This window comes from Pinus tabuliformis, chromosome Q, assembly GCF_031772625.1.
Source record: "Pinus tabuliformis cultivar Carrire ecotype Pingquan chromosome Q, CPIR1, whole genome shotgun sequence".
NCBI classification, from domain to species: domain Eukaryota; kingdom Viridiplantae; phylum Streptophyta; class Pinopsida; order Pinales; family Pinaceae; genus Pinus; species Pinus tabuliformis.
In genome coordinates, this window is record NC_142296.1 from 1,283,635,797 (window position 1) to 1,283,656,817 (window position 21,021).

The window sequence follows — 21,021 nt, forward strand, 5'->3', positions numbered from 1 at the left end:
GTACAATATTTATGTCATATGGTCTTATGTTAATTTTAGAATTTAAAATTTAATTAAAACAAGTAATAAGTTTAATTAAAATTGAATAATTTTTTTAAAATAAATTTGATTATGTTTTAAATTTTTTAAAGTAAACTATTTAAACATATTACAACATTCATTTTAATATGAGAAGAGATTCAATTTTTATAAATTTTTCTATATAATAGTAAATATTTTATCAAATAATTATTGAAGTAATGGTATATCATTATCCTTCTTGCCAGTATTTGATGTATTAACCTCATAATTATGGAGAAGGAAGTGGAGTTTAGTAGGGTGAAGGTTAACCAGTGGAATTCATGGGAAAGACAGTATATGCCATCTTCGAATTACAATTCTCTTATCATGCAACTTTTTTGGTTAATCTGTTTGTCTGTTAATTCTAAAGGAAAGTTTAAGATGATTTATTTGCAATGTTTCAAAAATAGGCTGAGAAAGAGTTGTAGGGGAAAGTGTTGGGTCATAATTAACCTCTTGGCTTTAAGGAAGGAATACTATAGTCCCCATTCTGATATAATTTCCTTCCTCAGCTAGTTCCTTTTTAGATGGTGGCTTGTAGAGTTCTCCTTCAAAGGCTAGTTAGGGTCTTTTTTCTCCTTGCTCTATTTTCATCAGACTTTTGGTTTACTTTCTTTCCCCTTTGGTCATTTCTATACAATCTAGTCTTTGGGTTTTTAATTTGGATATCTAGGGGGTGAGGACTTATCTGACTCTAAGGTCTTAGCTTATGTATTGAAACACTTAATTGTTAGCCTCCTTATGTTCTATGGGATCTTGTTTGGTTGGTTGTTTCTATTTGTGTTATTGTTTGAGGGGTAGCCAAGATTAACCCCATGTGGGTTCCCCCTTTGTGGCTCACTCCTATCTTTCATCATCTCTACCCTCATGGTAGTAGTAGGTTGGTTCTATATTTCTTGGCTATGTCTTCCCCTAGTCCCTCGTTTCTTATCTCTATACCATTTTTCATTATGCCTAGGATCCATAATCCCTCTAGATGAAGGGGGCATCATGGGGCCCATCCCTCTCCCCTCCGAGAGCTCAATCTATGATTGAGCATTCTGTTTCAACCTACACAACTAGTATTCCTTTGGAAATTTGTAGAGAAATCCATCAAGAAGAGGAAGAAGATTGGATGGAGAGGAGTTTTGTCCCTAATTTTTAAATTCATGAAGAAATAAGCAAGGAAGAGGCAAATACTTGCAGATGGGCTAATTTTCCATGGGTTTACCTAAAAAAGGATCTGTCAATTTCCATTTTTTCTAAAAATAATTTGCCCAAAATTTATAGTATAAAATATTATTAGCTTAAAAATCACCAAACTTTTATAGAATCTATATAAAATTATTGACATTTTGAAATATTTTATAAAAATATCACCAATTTTTTTATAGTTTTAATATTATGAACTAGAAAGATTCATCAAGGTTTCTAAATTCTTAGATAAAGTTTCATCCTTAAAATTTTCCTTGGAATTAATTAGTTGGATACCTAAGACTAATAATGCTCATACAAGGAAAAATCATTATATGCAGACTATGGATTTGTAATGGCATCTCAAAACGATCATGGGGAAGGTACTTGGGAAATTGTTAGATACCCAACAGGAAATAATTTTATGTCTCACTGAAGTTCAAAGGAAAACTAGGAAACTAGATGACAAGGTATCAATATTAAAAAAGAAAGTTGCAGACCTAAAATTCTTCGATTCTAAGGAGAAAACTGAAGTAATTGGGACCATTCAAGTGGACTTTCCATCAACTTAAAATGTTTATCTTGTTAGAATGTGTTCTTTTGTTTTAGAGGCAACAAGGCTACCAATTGCAAGCTATATATGATTCAATTTCAAGGATTTATTTTAGATTCCATCATACTTTTTATTAGTTTTGAGAAGCGAATATCACACATCTCAATAGTATGGAAAAATGAAATATTTATATGCTACTAATATGGTTTCCCAAGTGGTAAGCTAGTAGAAACATAAAGGATTTTATGTTTTTTTATTAATCATGATGTAAATCTCTTCCTAACCCTACAAAGTAATAATAATAATTATAATTATAATTATTACATCAAATAAAGGGGCTCACACACCAATTTGATATTTGGCTTGGCCATAAACTTAAAATTATATTATTATTATTGTTGTCTAGCAATAATACTTTCATATATTGTTTAAACACCTTTTAAGTTACTTTTTTATTATATTGTTAATACAATTTTATCAATTATTTTACTTAATTCTTACTTAGATTAATTTAATATTAAATATTAGTCTACGAAATAGGGTGGGGAAGGAACTTCAATGTATTCAATTTATTTGATATTCCAATTAGAAGTTACAACAAGCTTAACCATAAAACTCTGCAAAGAATTCATAGTGGATCCAAAATAGAAGAAGAGAAGGATACTACCCTCTCTAGGTTATGACATACCATGGGGATTTTTTTATGGTGCTTCTTAGGGTCACCCACTTGTGTGTGGGATCAATTTCATCTTATATCTTAATCAATCCCATTTCATACATATCAAATATACTCTAGGGTGGAAATCAAATAATAGAGTAGAATTCATAGCATTGAGAACACTTATATATATATTGCTTCACTGAAAAATGTTAAGAAATTACAAGTGATGGAGGACTCAAAACAAGTGATTGATTAAGGTAACAACAAAGTTAAAATTGAAAACATTTTCTTGCAACCTCTTCTTCAAGACATATAGAAAGCAATGCTCTCCTTTGAATGGCTATATTTCTCCCACATGCTTAGAGAAATCAATTCTAAAGTAGTTTCTCTCTCTAAAGAAGCCATGGAGATCCAGGTTGATTCCTTTGGCATTACAGAATTTGTGGACAGAGAGGAACATGAATCAATGGATTTTCACTTATTATTAGCTCCAATACATGATTGTTTTCATCTTGTATTTTCCTATTCAAATAGAATAGTTTTTTACTTTAATGTGTGAATAATTTTATATAAGAAAGTATAAGATCATATTTGTTATACTACAATTTGAAAGAGATATGTGGAAAAGATCTAGTTTTTTTGTTTTTGGATATTAAAAAGGTGGGTTGAAAAGTCATGATGAATCTCGTTCGGGACAATAACAAGCATACTCATATCTTATGAATATAATGTATTTTTTTCTTATAAAAAAATAATATTAAATACATCTAATCCTTATTTTTAAAATAATTAAATTTTTGTAGGGGTTGATAAGCATGGTGTCATTCCTAAGCCTAGAAAACCAAGAAATAACTTTTGAATGGGACCTAGGTAGAGTGTCAAATAACTAAACTAAGGCATTGTCTCTTTTCCATGGGTTGAGACTCTATGATGCAAGACATATCATGAGTCTAAGTGTTATTAGGGATTCAATTGTGATTATCGTATTGATATATAGTTCTTCCTCTCTAAACAATGCCAAATTAGTAAGGATTATAAGGTGAATACAAATGGAAGCTAATAAGTTTGAATCAATAGAATACTAGCATCTCCTAAGGGAGTTAACAAAAAGGCATATGATCTAGATGATGGAGTTCTAAGAACCAAAAATGGGGTTTCATCTACTCCCATTCCTTAACTTTTTAAACCATGGATTTGAATAAGCATTACATGAAAGCTAAGTGCCATTTCAAGTGGCAAGGAAAATTGAATTATGCTACCCCCAAAATACCTTCACAGGCTCATTGATGTTGAAGCAAGCTAATAAATTGTGAAGTGACTTGTGTTCTTTCACAAGTGGGAAATGGAGCTGGAGAATTTTTTTAGAATGTCCATATGGGAGGCTTTGTGGCTTCTTTGATTATGGTGGATTTTTTTTTGTTTCGGACTAGTTCCAACTAAGCTTTTGTTTCCTCCTAGCTCAATGTTTGAAATCATTTTCCACCATGAATTTGGGATCCAATTCACTCGGGTGGCCCATTTGTTGGGTTGTTGGGCCTCACATTGGTTGTTTGTTGAACTTACTTGGGAGACTTTATTTCATGGCTTAAACTCTATTGATTCTTTTGAAGACTCCTACGAGAACTACACTCTCTATATGGAAATGAAAAAGGTTAATCTCTTATATTTATGTGGAACAAAATCTAACTTTGATGTTCTTTTATTTGAGGGGATGTTGGAAAAAGGTTTAGTCATTGGTTTTGGTAGTTTACTAATCAAGCTTGTGGGAGTTGGAAGGAGAATTTATAGGTATTATGTAGTGATTTTAAAATGGAAAATCACTCACTTTTTTGGAGATGCTCATTATGTGAAACTGAAGATATTTATAGGAGATAAGAAAGCCTTATTATATAGATAATAGGAATTTGATTTTTCTATATGACTAGTAGGATGCACTCTTAGAAGAAAATTAGAAATAATGAATATTCCTTCATTAATGATGAAAAATGTACATAATAAGAATAGGAAAATAGAATCCCATCAAGCTAAGAGTGTTTCTCATCTTCAAATGAGCATGAATATGATCAGAAGCACTAATTATGCTACCTCAAATGCCAAAGTGTCCATCAGATCAATTTTTAGGAAATCAAAGAAGAAGAGATTGTCCAATAATAACATGATGAAGTAGAAATGATGGTTATGGACCAAGGCTTTCAAATCATATCAAAGAACCAAGAGGAATCCAATAATCAAAGTGTATTTATCCATATTAGTGTTTAAATATTTTGATTTTTATTTATTTCTATAATTTTAATTTTAAGCATCCTCTATAGAATTTATGCCAACAATATCCTTTTAAGGCCCTCTACAAAATATTGTCATGTTTCTACAATTTTTTAGAATGCAAGATTTCATAATCATCACAATTTGAGTAAACACTCCACTCATCATCGAGCATTAATAATTTAAATAACTTTGAAAAATGTAAGAAAGAGAGTGCATAGTTTAAACGTTCTGCATTTATGCCCTTTTCTTGGCATATTTTCTAATTACTTTGTCTAAAATTTGGTTGAAATTCTTGGAATTGTAAATATGAAATGTTGAGCATATACAATCTAAATGACCCAATGATTTTTCAAGGAGATGAATCTATCTATACATTCAAGAATGTATTTAAGTAATAGAAAACTATAAGAATTATATCATCAGAAGCCAAAAAGAGTAAAACATTAAAACTCTATCTGAAAAGAGCCATTTTGTAGCCATTTATAAGTTTATCAATAAAAAACAAATTAATTATTTATAACTCAAAGAAAATAAGATTAAAAAATAATAAATAATAAATAAATAAGATGTTTGGTAAAATAATTAATAATTAAAATAATACAAAATATAAATTTAAAAGTAAATTATTGAAATTTGTAAAGTATTTAATAATGAAATCCTTGAAACAAGAAAATTACATGGATAACAAAATAATTATAACTATAAAACATTTAAATGCTAGATGAGAAAAATTACTAAAAATAATAATAATTAATAAAAATAAAAATAAATAAATAAATAAAATTAAAATAAAATAATAATTCTAAAAATGATAAATACCTTACCCAAAGTCCATTTGATGTAATCAAATGGACGCCATTAGAGAGTAGGAAAAATAATATAGAACTATATTATTACACATTGTTTTAATTTATATAGTTTTAGATTATTTCTCTTATTCTTTTTAATGACATCTTTGTGATTATATCACATAGTTCTTGGTAAGTTATTTCTCTTATATCATTACAAATTAAAACAATTTGTGATAATCGCTTGAGATTATTCTTTTCTATAAGACTAATTTGATGTGATTATATATTTTTGTAATTATATTAATTTGATTTTAAAAATAAATAATAAAAATATATATTATTATAAATTGTTTTAATTGATGATGAAATAATAATTTATAATAATATAAATTGTGATTATCTGTTTTGTTTTTTATAAGAATATCTTTATAATTATATTAAAATTTTATCTACTTTATTTTTTTATTTTTATAAATTTATAAATTGTTTTAATTTAAGATGATATAATAATTCCAGTAATATAATTTATGATTATTTTTCTTCTTCTTTATGACAATATATATGATTAAATTAAAGTTCTATATATTTTATTTTTCTTTTCTATATAATAATTTATGATTATTTTTCTTAATTTTTTTAATTATGTTTTGTGGTTATATAAACGAGGTTTTATGCATGTATTTTTCTTTCTTTAAATTCCTCATACTTATTATTCTCCTTTTCTCATGTTTGTTTGTTTTAAATTAACAATTAACTTTTCTATTGATTATTTTCATTTTATATTAAAATATTTTCTTTATAAAATAATTTTTAATTATTTAAATTTAATTTGAATTTGTTTTTTATCTATGTTTTTTTAAATTTAAATAATTTATCTTTATATTTTATATATTTTATTATATCATTAATTGATTAATTAATTTTATTTTTAGTTTAATTTTAAATGATAAATTATTAATCAATTTTTTTCTTTTAATTATATAATTTTTTTAATAATAATTTAATATTTTTTAAATAATTTAATAATAAATAAATATCCATTCACATTAAAAACCGTCCAGACTCCATTATTATTTGGATAAAGCATCCATTCAAAATATTAAAAACTTCAATAATTTCTCTTTTTTCACCAAGTATAATTCTGTCCCAAAATGCTAATTAAGTATAATCCTATCCCAAAATGAAAAAAATAATTATAATATAAAATGTTTCATAATCTAACAATAATTTCTCCTTGTGGTAATTTAGTGACCCATGATGGAGTTTAGCATATTTCATATAGAATAAACTTTAAATAATACACTTAGTGAGAACGAGAACCATGCATTTCCAAATCAGCTTATCATATACTATTACTTTTGGAAAGTAAAAGTTGCGTGTGGCTTGTTGGAAAATAAAGGTGCATGTGCTCATGTTGTCTGCAACTTTTAGTGTTACTGGAACTTTTTATATTAAGGTACAATTAGAAAATGACACATCAATGTTTGAAATATTTGAAAGAAGATCACTCCACTTCCTTTAAATTTTTTTAAGGCATTGCATATCTCAATAGATTCACAAAAATAATTACTCATAATTCCAGACAAACCAAGAAATAACATGAAAAGTCATATTGACTTCCATTAGATCACGGGCTTTATTTATTTTAAAGGGTTTGATTCTAATCCAATTTAAATATGATTGATTAAATTATATTAAAACATAATTTAATGATTTAATAAATATATTTATTTAGTTTCAAGATAAAATAAAAAATAATTATGTTTAAGAATAAATAATATAAATATATAACATATTTTATTTTAATTATAGAAATATAATTTAAAAATTAAAAATATTAAAATTTATATTTTTACTATAAAATATATTATATATATAAAAATATTTAAAATTATGTTTAGAACTTTTTATAATTTATAATTATAATTAAAATTGTGCAATAATTTTTATTTTACACCCAATCAATGTCAATATTTTTGATGGTGTTATTTTTATATTTTTTCCTAAATAGAATTGAGGTTGGAATCATTCTTTTAGGTAGTTGAAAATGTAAACTTTTATTTGGTTTATTTATTTATTTATTTTTAAATAAAGAATGAATGTTTTAATTTTAGAAAATTTGATGATTTCAGATATTATATTTTTAATAATTAATGGATATTTTATTTTTAAAAGTATAATTGATTTTAAATATTTTACTCACTTATTTAAAATAAAATAATTATGTTGTCATTTATAAAATGTAAATTTGTTGACTTATGTGAAATTTAATTCTTATTATATTATTGGTTCAAATTTCATAAAAAATAGTTGAGTATATACTAGTGAGGCTACTTGTAAATTGATTTCAAATACTAAAATTCCAAACACCAAAACTCCAAAAGCTAGAGTTGGTGATAAGAAGGACCACTAAAAAATAAAAGCAATTTGTATTATTTTAAATAAGTGATAGATTTTTTAATTTTACAAGTTTTATTCATTTTAAGTAATTTATTTTTTAAATAATTTATGGATGTTTTAATTTTAGAGGTTGGTATGATTTTACCAGTTTTATTAATTTTAAATATTTTATTTTTTATATAATTAATGAATGTTTTATTTTAGAGGTTGGTTTGATTTTGAATATCTCATTTGTTTATAATAAAATAAAGATGTTGCCATCATAAGATGCAAATTTGGTTTCTATGAGATTTAGTCTCCATAATGTTATTAGCTCAAATCTCATGGGGAAGTGTTGAAAGTGGGAGCCATTTCTAAGGAACAAAAATTATCTACACAATGCTATTTATAGCATTTCATAGATAAACAAATCATGAAATAAAGTAATTTTACTACTTTAATAATAGCAATATTTATATATTATATATAAAGAAGGGGTGTCATTCCATTTATAAAATATTAACTTTAGAAAAAGAGAGGTATTAGTTTCATTTTCCCAACATTTCCAGTATCATCTTTAAAAAAAAAGAAAACGTTGTTGATCAAAACATTCTTTCTCTTTGTAAATTCATTTTTTTAATGTTTTATTAGAAATGTTTTTATTTCTCTTTTTCATAATTAGTTAAAAGTGGTCTTCTACTCATTGACATCCATTCTATTGGCTGTTATTATAACTATTATTGTTGATTTTCCCTATTTTTGTAATATGGATACAAATTAATTAAGAAATCTAACCAAGAATCTCATAATATTTTATACAACAAATTTACATATTTCACCAAATCAATTACCTCAAAATTTAGTAATAATTTATATCCGAGAATTAATGTTTTTGAAAATACTGTAAATTCAAAAAAAATGAATATACACTATTTCCAAAAATATTAATCACTTGCATATTCAAAATCATTTATATAATTTAATTCTATTTATATAATATTATATATAAAAAACATTTCAGTGATTGTTTTTATTTTATGTAGTTATTTCTATTTATATAATATTATATATAAAAAATATTTCAGTGGTTGTTTTTATTTATTTATTATTCTTAGCTGATCACTATTTTAAGAGATTTATTGGAATGTACACTCTCATATCCACCACTCAATTTTTTTAAATTAATTTATCATATCAAATGTTAATTAAAATCTACTATTTCACCTGAATAAATACATCTATATGTGGAGGGAATAAAATATGTTCCATTAATTATTTATAAATTTGTAGCTCTGTTGTATCTTTTTAAGATGCCCATTGCATCTAAGGGGCAGCCAACGGGTTTAATTTAAATTCCAGCAAAGGCCATATAATAATAAGAAGCCTCGAGAAAAGCCCTGATAAGAAGTTGAAGACAAATCAGGGAAGGAGATTCCACCTGGACCACTCAGAAATGAAAAACCCTGGAAGGCTACATAAAATTAGGGCCAACTGCCTTCATTTTCAAAGGCCCCTTTCTTGACTATATTTTCATGAGAACTAGGAATATTTGTTCTAGAAAAAGGAGGAAGGCAAGGGGTAGATTTCCAATAGGTTATGGATATTTCAGGCAGCCCTCTATGGGAAGTTTTCATGGCTTTTCCCCGAAGGAGCAGAGCATATTCCATGGATATGCATTCCACGTGGATGCTCTGACACAGCACTTGAAAATTATGCGGAGAACCGGATTGTTGTTTCTCATTGGACTATACTGCATAGTGCAGAGAAAGGAAGAATGAAGTCATGATTTTGGCCTTATTTTGGAACAAATTCTCAGTGGGTTTCTGCATATAAATACTGGGTGTCCGCCCTTCCCGTTGTATAAGCAGAATCGATTGAGAGTTATATCAGATAAAGAGGAGGAGAAGAGATGGGATTGATCCCCAGACAGCATGAGGAGTTGAAGATCAAGGAAGGAGAAGATGGGCTGCTTGTCCCTCCTCTGAATTTTGCAATGGTTGAGAAGGGTGTTTATAGGTCTGGATTCCCCAGTGCAATCAACTTCCCCTACTTGGAGACTCTGTGCCTTCGTTCTATCATGTAAAGTCTCACCTCCCTCCTCTTGTATTTATCTTCACATGTTTGTGCTCCGTTTTTTTAGTCTCTGCTTTGGTTTCATTCATTCCACTGGTTATGAAAATGCTTATTTCACTGGTGCCCAAATCGGTTATCTTAAAAATTGAGAGAGGAAGGAATTCTCTTGGGCTTTTAAGTATTTGTCATATATGTAGATCGGTTCAACACATTGACTATCGACTATCATGTTGGCATGTCAGGACTAACTTGTGTGAAAAATAAGTGTGCATTCTTTGGACCTGGGTATGATATGATGGATTATAGGGTTGAATATTTATTTTATTTTATGTCTTTTAAATTCTAATATTACTAAAAAGGAAGCAATTGTGATCCCTTTAAAGGGTAGATGCTAAGTCATTATTACATAAAGAGCATATGCTAGGACATTATAAAAAGTAAACTATATTCCAGAAAATCTAATCAGCTATTTCTGTTTAGCTGTAATATTTGTTATTGTTTTCATTTCCCTCTTGATAGTACATTATTAGATATTAATCAATTTTATCTGAATAATCTGAAAAAGGGGTGGGTTCACGTTTATTATCCCTGGGATTCCTTTGACCTCTTTATTGGTCCCTTTCTGTCTTTAGTTTCACTTTCCATTTCCCATCACCTATCTTTGCAAGTATGAAAAACGCATCTCCTAGTTTTAGCTTTTCACAATTTTTATTTATGGCAATTGGAGCTTTAGCTTTTCACAATATTTTCTTGTGGCAATTGGATGTTTTGAATCACATTGGGTGGTTCTAAAGGTATCAACAAAAGGCATCAACAAAATTTTGATGATGTGATTTTTACCGAAAATTTTGTTACTTTCCATTTTATAGCTATTTAATCTAAATCAAGGATTATTAATTTTAGTTATTCTGATTACTCTTTCTTTGGCCTCTTTGGCAAATGTTCAAACTTTCTAGCAAGCGTCTTTTGCCACAAGAAGTGCAGAGTAGTTCAAAATTCTTAGCACCTCTCTTTTGCCACATGAAGTGGAGACTGACTATCCATAGGATGTTAGCCAAGTTCATTGGAGATGCTTGTTTGCTAAGGAGGATTAAACTCGGATACCAGGCCTTTTTACAGGCTTGTTTATACCAAGATTTTTTTGATGGGCTATCCTTCTGAAGGACACTGGGTGCTGCCATAAATTTGTCTAGAATGCTTGGCATTAACATAGAACAAGATTAGTAGCCACCATTCTGCTCTTATAAACCATCATTGCTCTTGTTCCAAATGCTCAGGTTTTGAAATTGCAAAATTTTCACAGGATTCTTGCAGTTCTCTGTGCATGTATGATTTTGCAATCATGAACCTGGTCGAGGTCGACTTTACCATTTTCATGTGCACTGTGAGTTAAAAGGGCCAATTTTTTTACTAGTTCACTTCCTCAAATTCAGAATACAGTATAATTTATTACAGTTGAGCCTTGTTGATGTTCTCTTTGTCTGCATAAAGCATCAATATGTTCACCATTGGACACATTCAAATGCATTCATACCCAATTCATTTAGGCCAGGCTATCTTATTAGACTTGTTCAATGTGGGCTACAAATTCTGGAATGGAAGCATTCATAGCGGGACATATTGTTATGGAATTCTTGGCTTTACTACATCATTATGCCAACCTGTTCCGACTCTAGTGAAACCCTTAACTCATCATCAGGGTGTACAGAAAAATAGTAGAGAGCAATAAAACCAGAAATTCAACAACAGCGTGGGCATTTTTTGTCTGGAAACGTCCAACATTCTTTCTTAATAATAATATACATACTTTGAGGTCATTGTTATGGTGCTCCCAACAAGATTGAAATCTATATTTACCTATTTGAAGTTTGGTTCATGGGTTTATGCATGTTTGACATGTAGCTTTGTTGAAGTTATATTCTCTTGCATGATCATCAAGTCTATTGGTACAACCTGAGTGTTGATGCTTTTGGTAATATATTCATGTGTGCCAAAGGTAGTTCTTTGATGGCTCTATTAGTTTGCACTCTCTTCTTGATCTATGGGTAAAACATGGTTCCCAGTCATAAATGGCAAAGACACATGATTTGGTGTAGACAAACCAGAAAAGAAGAGCTAACTTGGCAACAGATAAAAAAAACTCGACTATAACTTGGCAGTGACTCAACATATATAAAATATGATAGCTCCTAGTATTAAGTTAGCAACAACTAGGCAATACTAGACAGTCAGTTAGTGTTAACATGGAATAGCTCCCTGAGTTTCCCATGCTTGGCGCACTCGGCAAGTACTTGTTAGATTCACATAGTCAGTCAAGGATTTCCAAGTCTCGAGATTGACGATCTAGTCTTGGCAAATTCAGGAAGGGGTGATTTAAGTTGATTTGCCAAGCTTATGCTAGTTTTGAAGCTATAATAAGTGGACTGTTGGACAACAAGAACAAATGTTTTAGAAACAGAAGGAACTAGATTTTACCGTTGTTTCATTTAAAATTCATCAAACCTTTCCCCCCTCTGCTTATCTGATGTTTTTTTTGTTATTAAATTAAATATAAAGAGACTCACTCACCTCACTGCTGCCAAAGCAGCATGTAGCCAAGACAGAGCCTTGGCAGAGCATTTCGTAAAATCTTTTTAAAGCAAATAATTCTTTTCCCAGACTTAGGAAGACAAATCATAAAATCAATCTTTTTAAATGAATTATCCAATCATGCTCTCAAAGACATTTACGACAATTCCGCCACAAAACATATAAAGTTGTGGGCTGGGATTGACACATTGCCAGAGACCTCAATGTAATAAATCAAACCCAATGTACTGCAATTTCCAAGAAGGGTGGCTCTCCAATGGATGAATCCCTCTAGGAGCAGACAGAATCTGTTTTGGAAAACCAATCATGTCATAGCTCAAACTGTCTTCTTGTCTGGTTTTCTTTCTAGTTATATCCATGTATTATTTCTTGAGAAAGATCAAGCTCAATAATATAAATGTATGCTGTCAATCTCTTGACTAAAGTATGCAGTGCACTTCATTTGGTTGCAAATTCCTAAAGATTCTATATGATTTAGCTATCTCTATAGAGCAATGATCAAGGATCCATATTATTTACGAAGTATTTTACTTTGATGTTTGAGACTTTCTGTCCGATTATGCTGTGACCAAAACATTGGGGATCAGATTGATAGGCAAACGAATATCGTTGGATGTGCATTTTCAGAATATTATTGCAGTAACCCTTTCTTGTTCTTTATTGGTGGTGGATTTGTATTTTGCATGTTTTCATCTTGCGAGTTTTAATTTATGTTTCAGTAATAATTTTATAATATTTAGCTGATAAACAATAATGTTTTACTCTTGCCTACCATTTTAGTAACTGAAATATTCATCTCTTAAACTTTTTTTTCAGATATCTTTGTCCTGAGCCATATCCAGATGACAATACAGAGTTTCTGCGTGCAAATAATATTCAACTTTTCCAATTTGGTATAGAAGGACACAAGGTAAGTGATTTGATAATACATTTTGTCAACAAAAGGCATTGTTGTGATTATTGGATCGAGTTAAAAATACTATCCTGACTAAACAATATTGGGCCTTTCCTTTTCATTATCAGTATAGAGAAGCTGCAACTTAAGATTGATCTGATTGTTATGACCCTTGTCCTATTTGATCATGCATCTTGAGTATGTCAATGAAGAAAGAAGAAAGAATGACAGACTATCATGCTTGGTAGACATAGAGTACATAAAAATTGCACCTCATAGCAAGAGTTAGACGGTGATTGCATGCACACATCTCTCAAAAACAACAGCAATAATAATTTAAGGTCACATATGTCAAATATTGATGTATGGGACCCCTTAGTTTATGAAATAAAAGAGACCTTCCACGCAGCAATTTGACTGCTTCACCTACTGAGATGTGTGTATAAAAGAGTTCCACATGGGGACTGACGCTCTTTGGAATGGGTGGGTGTGCAGGCTCTAATAGATATTTTGGCATGACAAATTGAAATATTTTTAGACATTTTCCTTTTCAACAAGATGCATTTTCCCCTTGCATCTTGTTTATGTCAAGTCTTGTTGGTGCCAAGTCTTGTTGATGCCTTATAGTAGAGTACGCTTTGGGAATGTTCGTTAGAGGTATTCTGTGAAAGATGACTCCTTGGCCAAGTGCAGCATCCATATTGCTCTTGAAGGCTCTTAAGCCTGAGTTGGTGTCCACACCTTAAAAAGAGGACAAGCCTGAGATTTTCTTAGCTGTTTTACAATGGATTTTCAGTATAATAACAGATCTCAACTGTGTTTAGTGAATGGCATCAAGTGTTTTCTCGTATATGTTAAGTTATTTGTTGCAAAACTGCGTATAATCAGTGTAATTTCTAGAGCATTTTATAGTTCTTGTGTAAAGTACACAACGAGTTTGTTTTATAATATCATTTTGTGGTTTTTGGCTCCGCAGTGACTCGAACCTTACTAAGAAAAACTTATATTGCTTGCCCTATTAGAAAACTTTTTTAGTTTAATTAATAAACATCAAAATTATGATAGATGCGGTATAACCTTATGAGATTGCTATTTGATAGAGATATGACTGAGCATACAAATATGTACACGCAAGGAGGGGACAAGGGTGTTATGAGTCATTCAGACCAAAAATTGGACTAGGAAATATTCATGTCAATCCTATAATGCTCACCTACCTTAATAAACTCCATCCAGGCTGATTGGGATTTGACCAGATGAGACACCTTGTCCAGGTCAAAAGCCGGAGAGAAGTCCTGCTGAGAGTGTGCTCAACCCTTCAGGCAGGAAACCTATCTGACTGCTATATTGCAAGTTTATATTTCTAAAATATTGCAAAATCTGCATTTAACCATACTGAGAATTAACCCAGATCATGTTCAGTTCCTAGTTGAAATTTTTGGTAGCAATAGCAACAAAGAAAATCCCACTACTTCCATTTTATAGCTATGGACAAAATGAAACTTCTGAGATCCTATCTTAGAGCACATATGTATTTTTGTTAGTGCTTTTCTTTTTGAGCTTCTTTCTCATCCTTTATACCCGTTGTATTTTTAATAGACCATGCAATGGTTTTGTACTCTGCAGGAACCTTTTGTGAACATACCTGAGGATACTATTCGTGAAGCTTTGAAGGTTTTACTCGGTAGGGAGTTGTTTAGGACAGTAATGCTACATATTGTCATATTTTAAGCTTTTCAAGATCGACTATTGCTCATTTCTAATTTCATAAGCTGACTTGTTTACAATGTGTCATGTGATAGACCCAAGGAATCATCCTGTTCTAATCCATTGTAAAAGAGGGAAGGTATGCATAGCAATAACATGAAAATTCCTTCCCGTTAATTAATGTTAGGAACCAAAATTTTGTTCTTTTGTGCTATTTTCTCAATCTTTATAAGTATCTTCTGTTTAATGCAGCATCGAACGGGCTGCCTGGTAGGCTGTTTCCGAAAAATACAAAATTGGTGTCTCTCTTCAGTATTCGATGAATACCAGCGTTTTGCAGCAGCAAAAGCACGGGTATCAGATCAACGATTCATTGAGTTATTTGATGCATCCAACCTAAAGCCCTTGCTGCGTGTGTCCTCACAGTAGCCAAGGAAGCATTAGTCGAAGCAAATGTATTTGATTATTTCGAAACCTTTTCAATCAAAAGAATAAACATTCCTCAATGCTTCATCTTTTGATGATAGTTAATTGTGGTTAGTCAGTGTCATTTAAAGATTAAGTTGTTCAGTAGTAAATCTGAAGATTAAGCTCTTCAGTAGTAGATCTGAAGATTAAGCTCTACAGTAAAGTTCCAATGATTGAATTCTACATCTTTAACAGCTTGTAAGTATGCACTAATAAGTGCTTCCTTTTCTTGCGGCCGGATGTTATCAAAAGCAAATTCTTGTTGAGGATGGAAATGAGAAAACGTTTTTCCACCATATACTTTATAAAGAACTTAGTTTTCATCGATGAAAGGTCTATTCCAGTTGTATAATAATGTGTTAGTATCGTGAGATTGATGGAAATTTGCAGATGTGTTCTAAGCCAATGTACCCCTGCAAAGTTTTCCCATGCTGAGAAGACAGCTGAATAATGTCATGCATTTGTTACAAGCTCCCAATTCTTTGACATTTCTCTATTTCTCCTGTTTGAAAGCTTCTATCAGTTATTTTCACGACAGAAAATGCTAATTTGTATGGTTATATATTTCATCATTTCTCAGTGAATCTAACGAGTTTGATGTTTTCTATTTGCAGAGCCATCAAGGAATAAATCCTTGTGCAGTGTTCAGTGAATAGAAGGAAGACAGACAGCAGATGACCACTTCAGTTCACTAGTTTATGTTTTCATATAGCTATAACAAAACCATATCCTTAAACTTCAATTTGCAAGGCAAGGTGAATTTGCGCCAGTACAGAATGACTATCTATATTGGCATGGGAATTGTGTTTCTTAAAAAATGACTCTTCAATCACATTAGTAACCTAAGTTGCCAATTAGCTTGAGCTCCAAAATGTCACATGAAATCCTATTGCTCAACAAACTCACCATTACCATTATTATATAAGTTAAAGGTTAGTCTTTGAGGCTGTGAACACGACTGGCAAATTACCACCCACAAATCATTATCTCATTCAGATTTCATGCATATTTGTAATACCCCAGTTTTTATCCCCAAACCAGTAAAATGTGTAGATGATGAATGGCATAAGTCAGCCAAATGTATTTTGTAACTGAACATTGAGTATTAATAGAAGAATTCCTTTATTGTATTAAATTCAGTGATGATAATATCGGCGAGATATCGCTGAATATTGGAAATATTGCGATATTTTTGGCTCCTGAAAATATCGCAATATTTCCGAGCTATCGCCGATATCTCGGCAAAATATCGCTAGACGACATAATATATCGCTGGGCGTATTATGCCGCAGCTAGAAAAAGGAAAAATCATTTTTTTTTCTTCATTTCTGTTTCTAAGTGTTGGAGAAGGAAGGGGAAGAGTTTTGTGGTGGTTGTCAAGGAGGGTTTGAGGCTCAAACAACGATTATCACCACCAACCAAGTTTTTTTTGTAGATCAAAGATTGAAGAACAGTGAGACAAACTTCATTTCTTCTATTAACAAGTATGTTCTTAAAAACCCTTATGTTAATGATTTTTTCATAGATTTAGGGTTATGCTTGCTTGCGTCTTTGCCTACCAACATTCATTTTTTTTTTTTTACCCATTTGCTATGATTTTCATGCCCATGAGCCAATGCAAGGGTTTTCTCCATATTTAGACAACAAGCTTCATTTTCTTTTTCAACTTTCTTATGCACCCTCTTATTGCCATTTTTCATTCACATTGCAAAATGCAAATAATTTAGTAATTTTTTTAAATGAGGTGGTTATTACTTATTATTTTTTCTGTTGGGGGGTTGAATGCCAATTTTTTTGTTTTTTTGTGCCCTAGGTTTGAATTAGTTCACTACAAATGTCAAATATGCCAAAAGCCTTGGACCCATTTTGGGAGTATGGGGACGCTGTTGGTGGGGCAAATCAGGCATATATATCATGTAAATTGTGTGGGACCAAGGTGTTAGGAGGGGTTACACGATTGAAATACCATCTGGCTAGACTCCTTGCACATGATGCAGATGTAATGCCTTGTATGGTTTCTAGTGCGGAGGTTATACAAAAAGCTCTTGAAGCAATCGCTGAACAAGACAGAAAGAAAGCTGCTAGGGAGAGGCCAATGGTCTCAGATAGATAGCTGCTAGTTTTATTTGTTTTGCAACTTTTGCTACATATAAGTTTATAACTCATGATGATGAAATACTTTTAAAATTTTATATATGTGATGTTATTTTGTTTGAGTCCTTGATTGGACAATTATAAGGGATCAACAAGATATGTGATGTTATTTTGTTTGAGTCCTTGATTGGACAATTATTAGGGATCAGCAGGATTTGGTATCGCCTTTGAAGTTTAATGTATCATTTCTATTTGACATCATATATATCAGTGCTTTCTTCATATTTATGTGTCAATGTGTTTAGTTCATGTTGTTATTGCTTTATATGTTTAGAAATTTGAAAATATAGATATATATATATATATAGTATGCATTTTTTATGCTTGCCGATATTTGCCGATATTTTTCCATTATTTTCGTCGATATTGCCAATAAGATGTTTTCTAGAACCTCGCTGATATTTTGTTGATACCGATATTTTCAACACTGATAGAAACACATCACAAACTGCAAAAGAAGGACAAAGTGGGCTATGGCTCCACAAGAGGGAAAAGACAAGGGGTGCAGCTTAGAGTGGTCAAGGGGAATGTGTTTGATGATGCTAGTACCCTCATGCATATATTTTTTGAAGTTTGAGTTTGGTGTGGGGGTTACTACATATGATTTAATGGTGATCTTACCGTTTCCCAAGGTTGGATGATGATTTTTTTTATGTAATAATCCCTCGATAGTTGTGCACCTTAGGATGGGATTTATGTCTTGTTATCATGGTGGGGCTTTGCTACATAGAACATCTTTTGTTTACCTGATACAACAATTTATCAAAATGCACCCCTTGTTGGCACACATTGAGGTTGATTTAACTATTCATAGTTAAATTAATCTATTTCTCCATATTAAGGTTAATGGCACATGGCCTACTTCATTGGCTTTCTTTTCATCCTTGAAGGATTAGTTGGAGTTGGGTGAGGCTTTCTAGTGGTGTGCCCTACTTCTTGGCCACAATTTTCAATGTATACACTTTGTTTCTTGGAGAGGTTGGTACACATTTCTAAAGTGCACTCCCTTGGGTTGGTTGGACATCTTTGTGACATGGCATATGGAGGAATATTTTATTTATTTATTGAGGAGCTCTATTTACTCTTGGCACATTCTCCTATTGCACACTTCATTAGAGGATACTATATTATTTGTTTGGTGGTTGAGGTAGTTACATGGCACACTTTTCTAGGGCACGCCTCTCCTAGGTGCTCTCTCATCTTTTTTGCATGGTTATTTCAGCTACATCTATCATTTTTTGATATTCATTGGAGAGTGCTCTCATACTTGGAGAGCCACACATGGCATTTGCATGCTCTTGCTTGGTCTCCTTTCTATTTTTGAAGATGCATCTTGGAGGGTGCATATGTACAAGGCTCTTCTCACTATTTTCGATTACCATCTTGGAGGTTGCACTTATGGAGAGAGGTTTTACTTTCTTCGTGGGAGTTGACCACATCTTTTCTTGTGGAGCACTCCATTTGCATGGCAGCTTGCAAATTCATCCATGGAGTTAGTTACCTTGGGATTCACACATGTGGATTGGTTGCATGCATCTTGTGGACTCCTTTCTGTTTTGGAGGAGATTGTTATAGAGCATTCTCCTAGAAGAATTATTGTATTGTTTATTGTCGTACTTTTGGAGGATGCCTTAATGGGTTCTCCTAAGTGGACTTTGGAGCACATCCTCCTATGTGAAGAGTTATTTTGTTATATCTTGCATGCATGCATTCCTGGATGGTGCATTCCATGTGGACACTTGGCATTTGACTTGGTATGGTGCGTATTTTTTTGTGCACCCCCTTAATGAGCAATATCTGGTGCACACTAGTCCCTATCTCTACATGGGATGAATTGGCTTGTAGAGCTAGTGTCCACATGCCTTGATTTTATCAACAGTGGATTGAATAAGAGATTTAACTACAATTTTATACTATTTGTTTCTCAGAGTTAGAAGGACAATAATCTTTTATTATATGAGAGAAGAGACTCACTATAAAAAAGAGCTCTCTTCATTATAATGGTTATTGGGAATTTGGGGGTTGAGGAGCTTTCCTCTATTGTACATCATTTTGGCAAGCTTAATGGAAGATTGGAAATATTGTTTTATCATATGTGAGGCTCAATTTTTGCATGCTTTAAATCGTTTTGTTAGATACTTGTATGAACATCTTGCAAAGAACATTTCATGAAGCCTTTGTAATCAAATATTTTCCATTTGTATAGGAGTAACATGATGAGGTTCTTCCTCATATATTCTTTTGTTGTTATATTCATGTTGGAATGGGGTCCCCTAGGGTCAATTTTGGGGCAAAAGTCTAAGTTTTGTTGTATGAAGATGTAAAGTCTCTGCAAATTGTGGTCGTGGAGCGTATAGTTAGTTAAAGAATCATAAAAGGTTTTATCCTTCTTTATGTAAGTTGAGTAAGCTTTTTGAGGATTTACCCATGGTCTGCGGACCATGGGATTGTATAAATAGGTGTCTTAGGATGTCTAAGGGAAGTAATGAAGTTTGTTTATCGAAGAAGTCTAAGGAGTTAGCGAAGAAGAGTAGGAAGAAAGACTCTACAGCTCTGTGCGCAGAGGCCTAGAGTAGAGTCCACAGCTGAGTGCGCAGGCCCCTACAGCTAAGTGCGCTGAGAAGTCTCGAGTCTGTAAGTTGAACTGAATATCAATAAAGAAGATTGTTGCAGAAATACTCATGTTTATCTCTTTACTTCTGTTTATATGAATGTGCTTTATGTCGTGATGGATTTATGAAATAATGATATATTGATGCGCGACTTTACACAATTTTATATTGTTATATGAATGCAATTGATATTGACTGTTTACGCGAAGATTATCTTGTTGTATGTGAAAGTTATCGAACACTTAGGCCGATCTGAGTAATCGTTGGATTAAGAGTATTCTTTGATGCGCGTAAGTAGCTGATTAATCTATTCAAGGTCCGCGAAAGACAGTCGTAGACCTTCGCGGAGGTCTAGAGGCTGATTAAAGGGAGTTATATCGATAAGACATTAAGGCTTAACAATCTGCAAAAAGGCGGATTTAGGGCATAAAATGACATCACACTGATCTCTTGGTGCGGAAACTTGGTTCCAACACCTCCCCCATACTACTTGGGGTGAGACTTCAGTTTGCGCTCTGTAGATTGATGCCGAAAGGGCCAGTAGTGTAGGGATTTGTTTGGCCCAACTAACTTTGAACCTGGGTCAGGACCCACTAAGCCAACAAATGGTTCCGTTGTCGAGACCAAGATCTTCATAAAGA

At 31.7% G+C, this 21,021-nt stretch overlaps 1 pseudogene across 1 annotated transcript; it reads left to right on the plus strand.

Moving 5' to 3' along the window:
- The first annotated feature begins 9,242 nt into the window (after nt 1-9,242).
- LOC149224529 (inositol diphosphatase DSP1-like) lies at nt 9,243-15,946 on the plus strand (annotated as a pseudogene). Its single transcript, XR_016249514.1, has 5 exons — nt 9,243-9,961; nt 13,361-13,454; nt 15,066-15,123; nt 15,242-15,285; nt 15,399-15,946. The product of XR_016249514.1 is annotated as an inositol diphosphatase DSP1-like (transcript).
- The last annotated feature ends 5,075 nt before the right edge of the window (nt 15,947-21,021 follow it).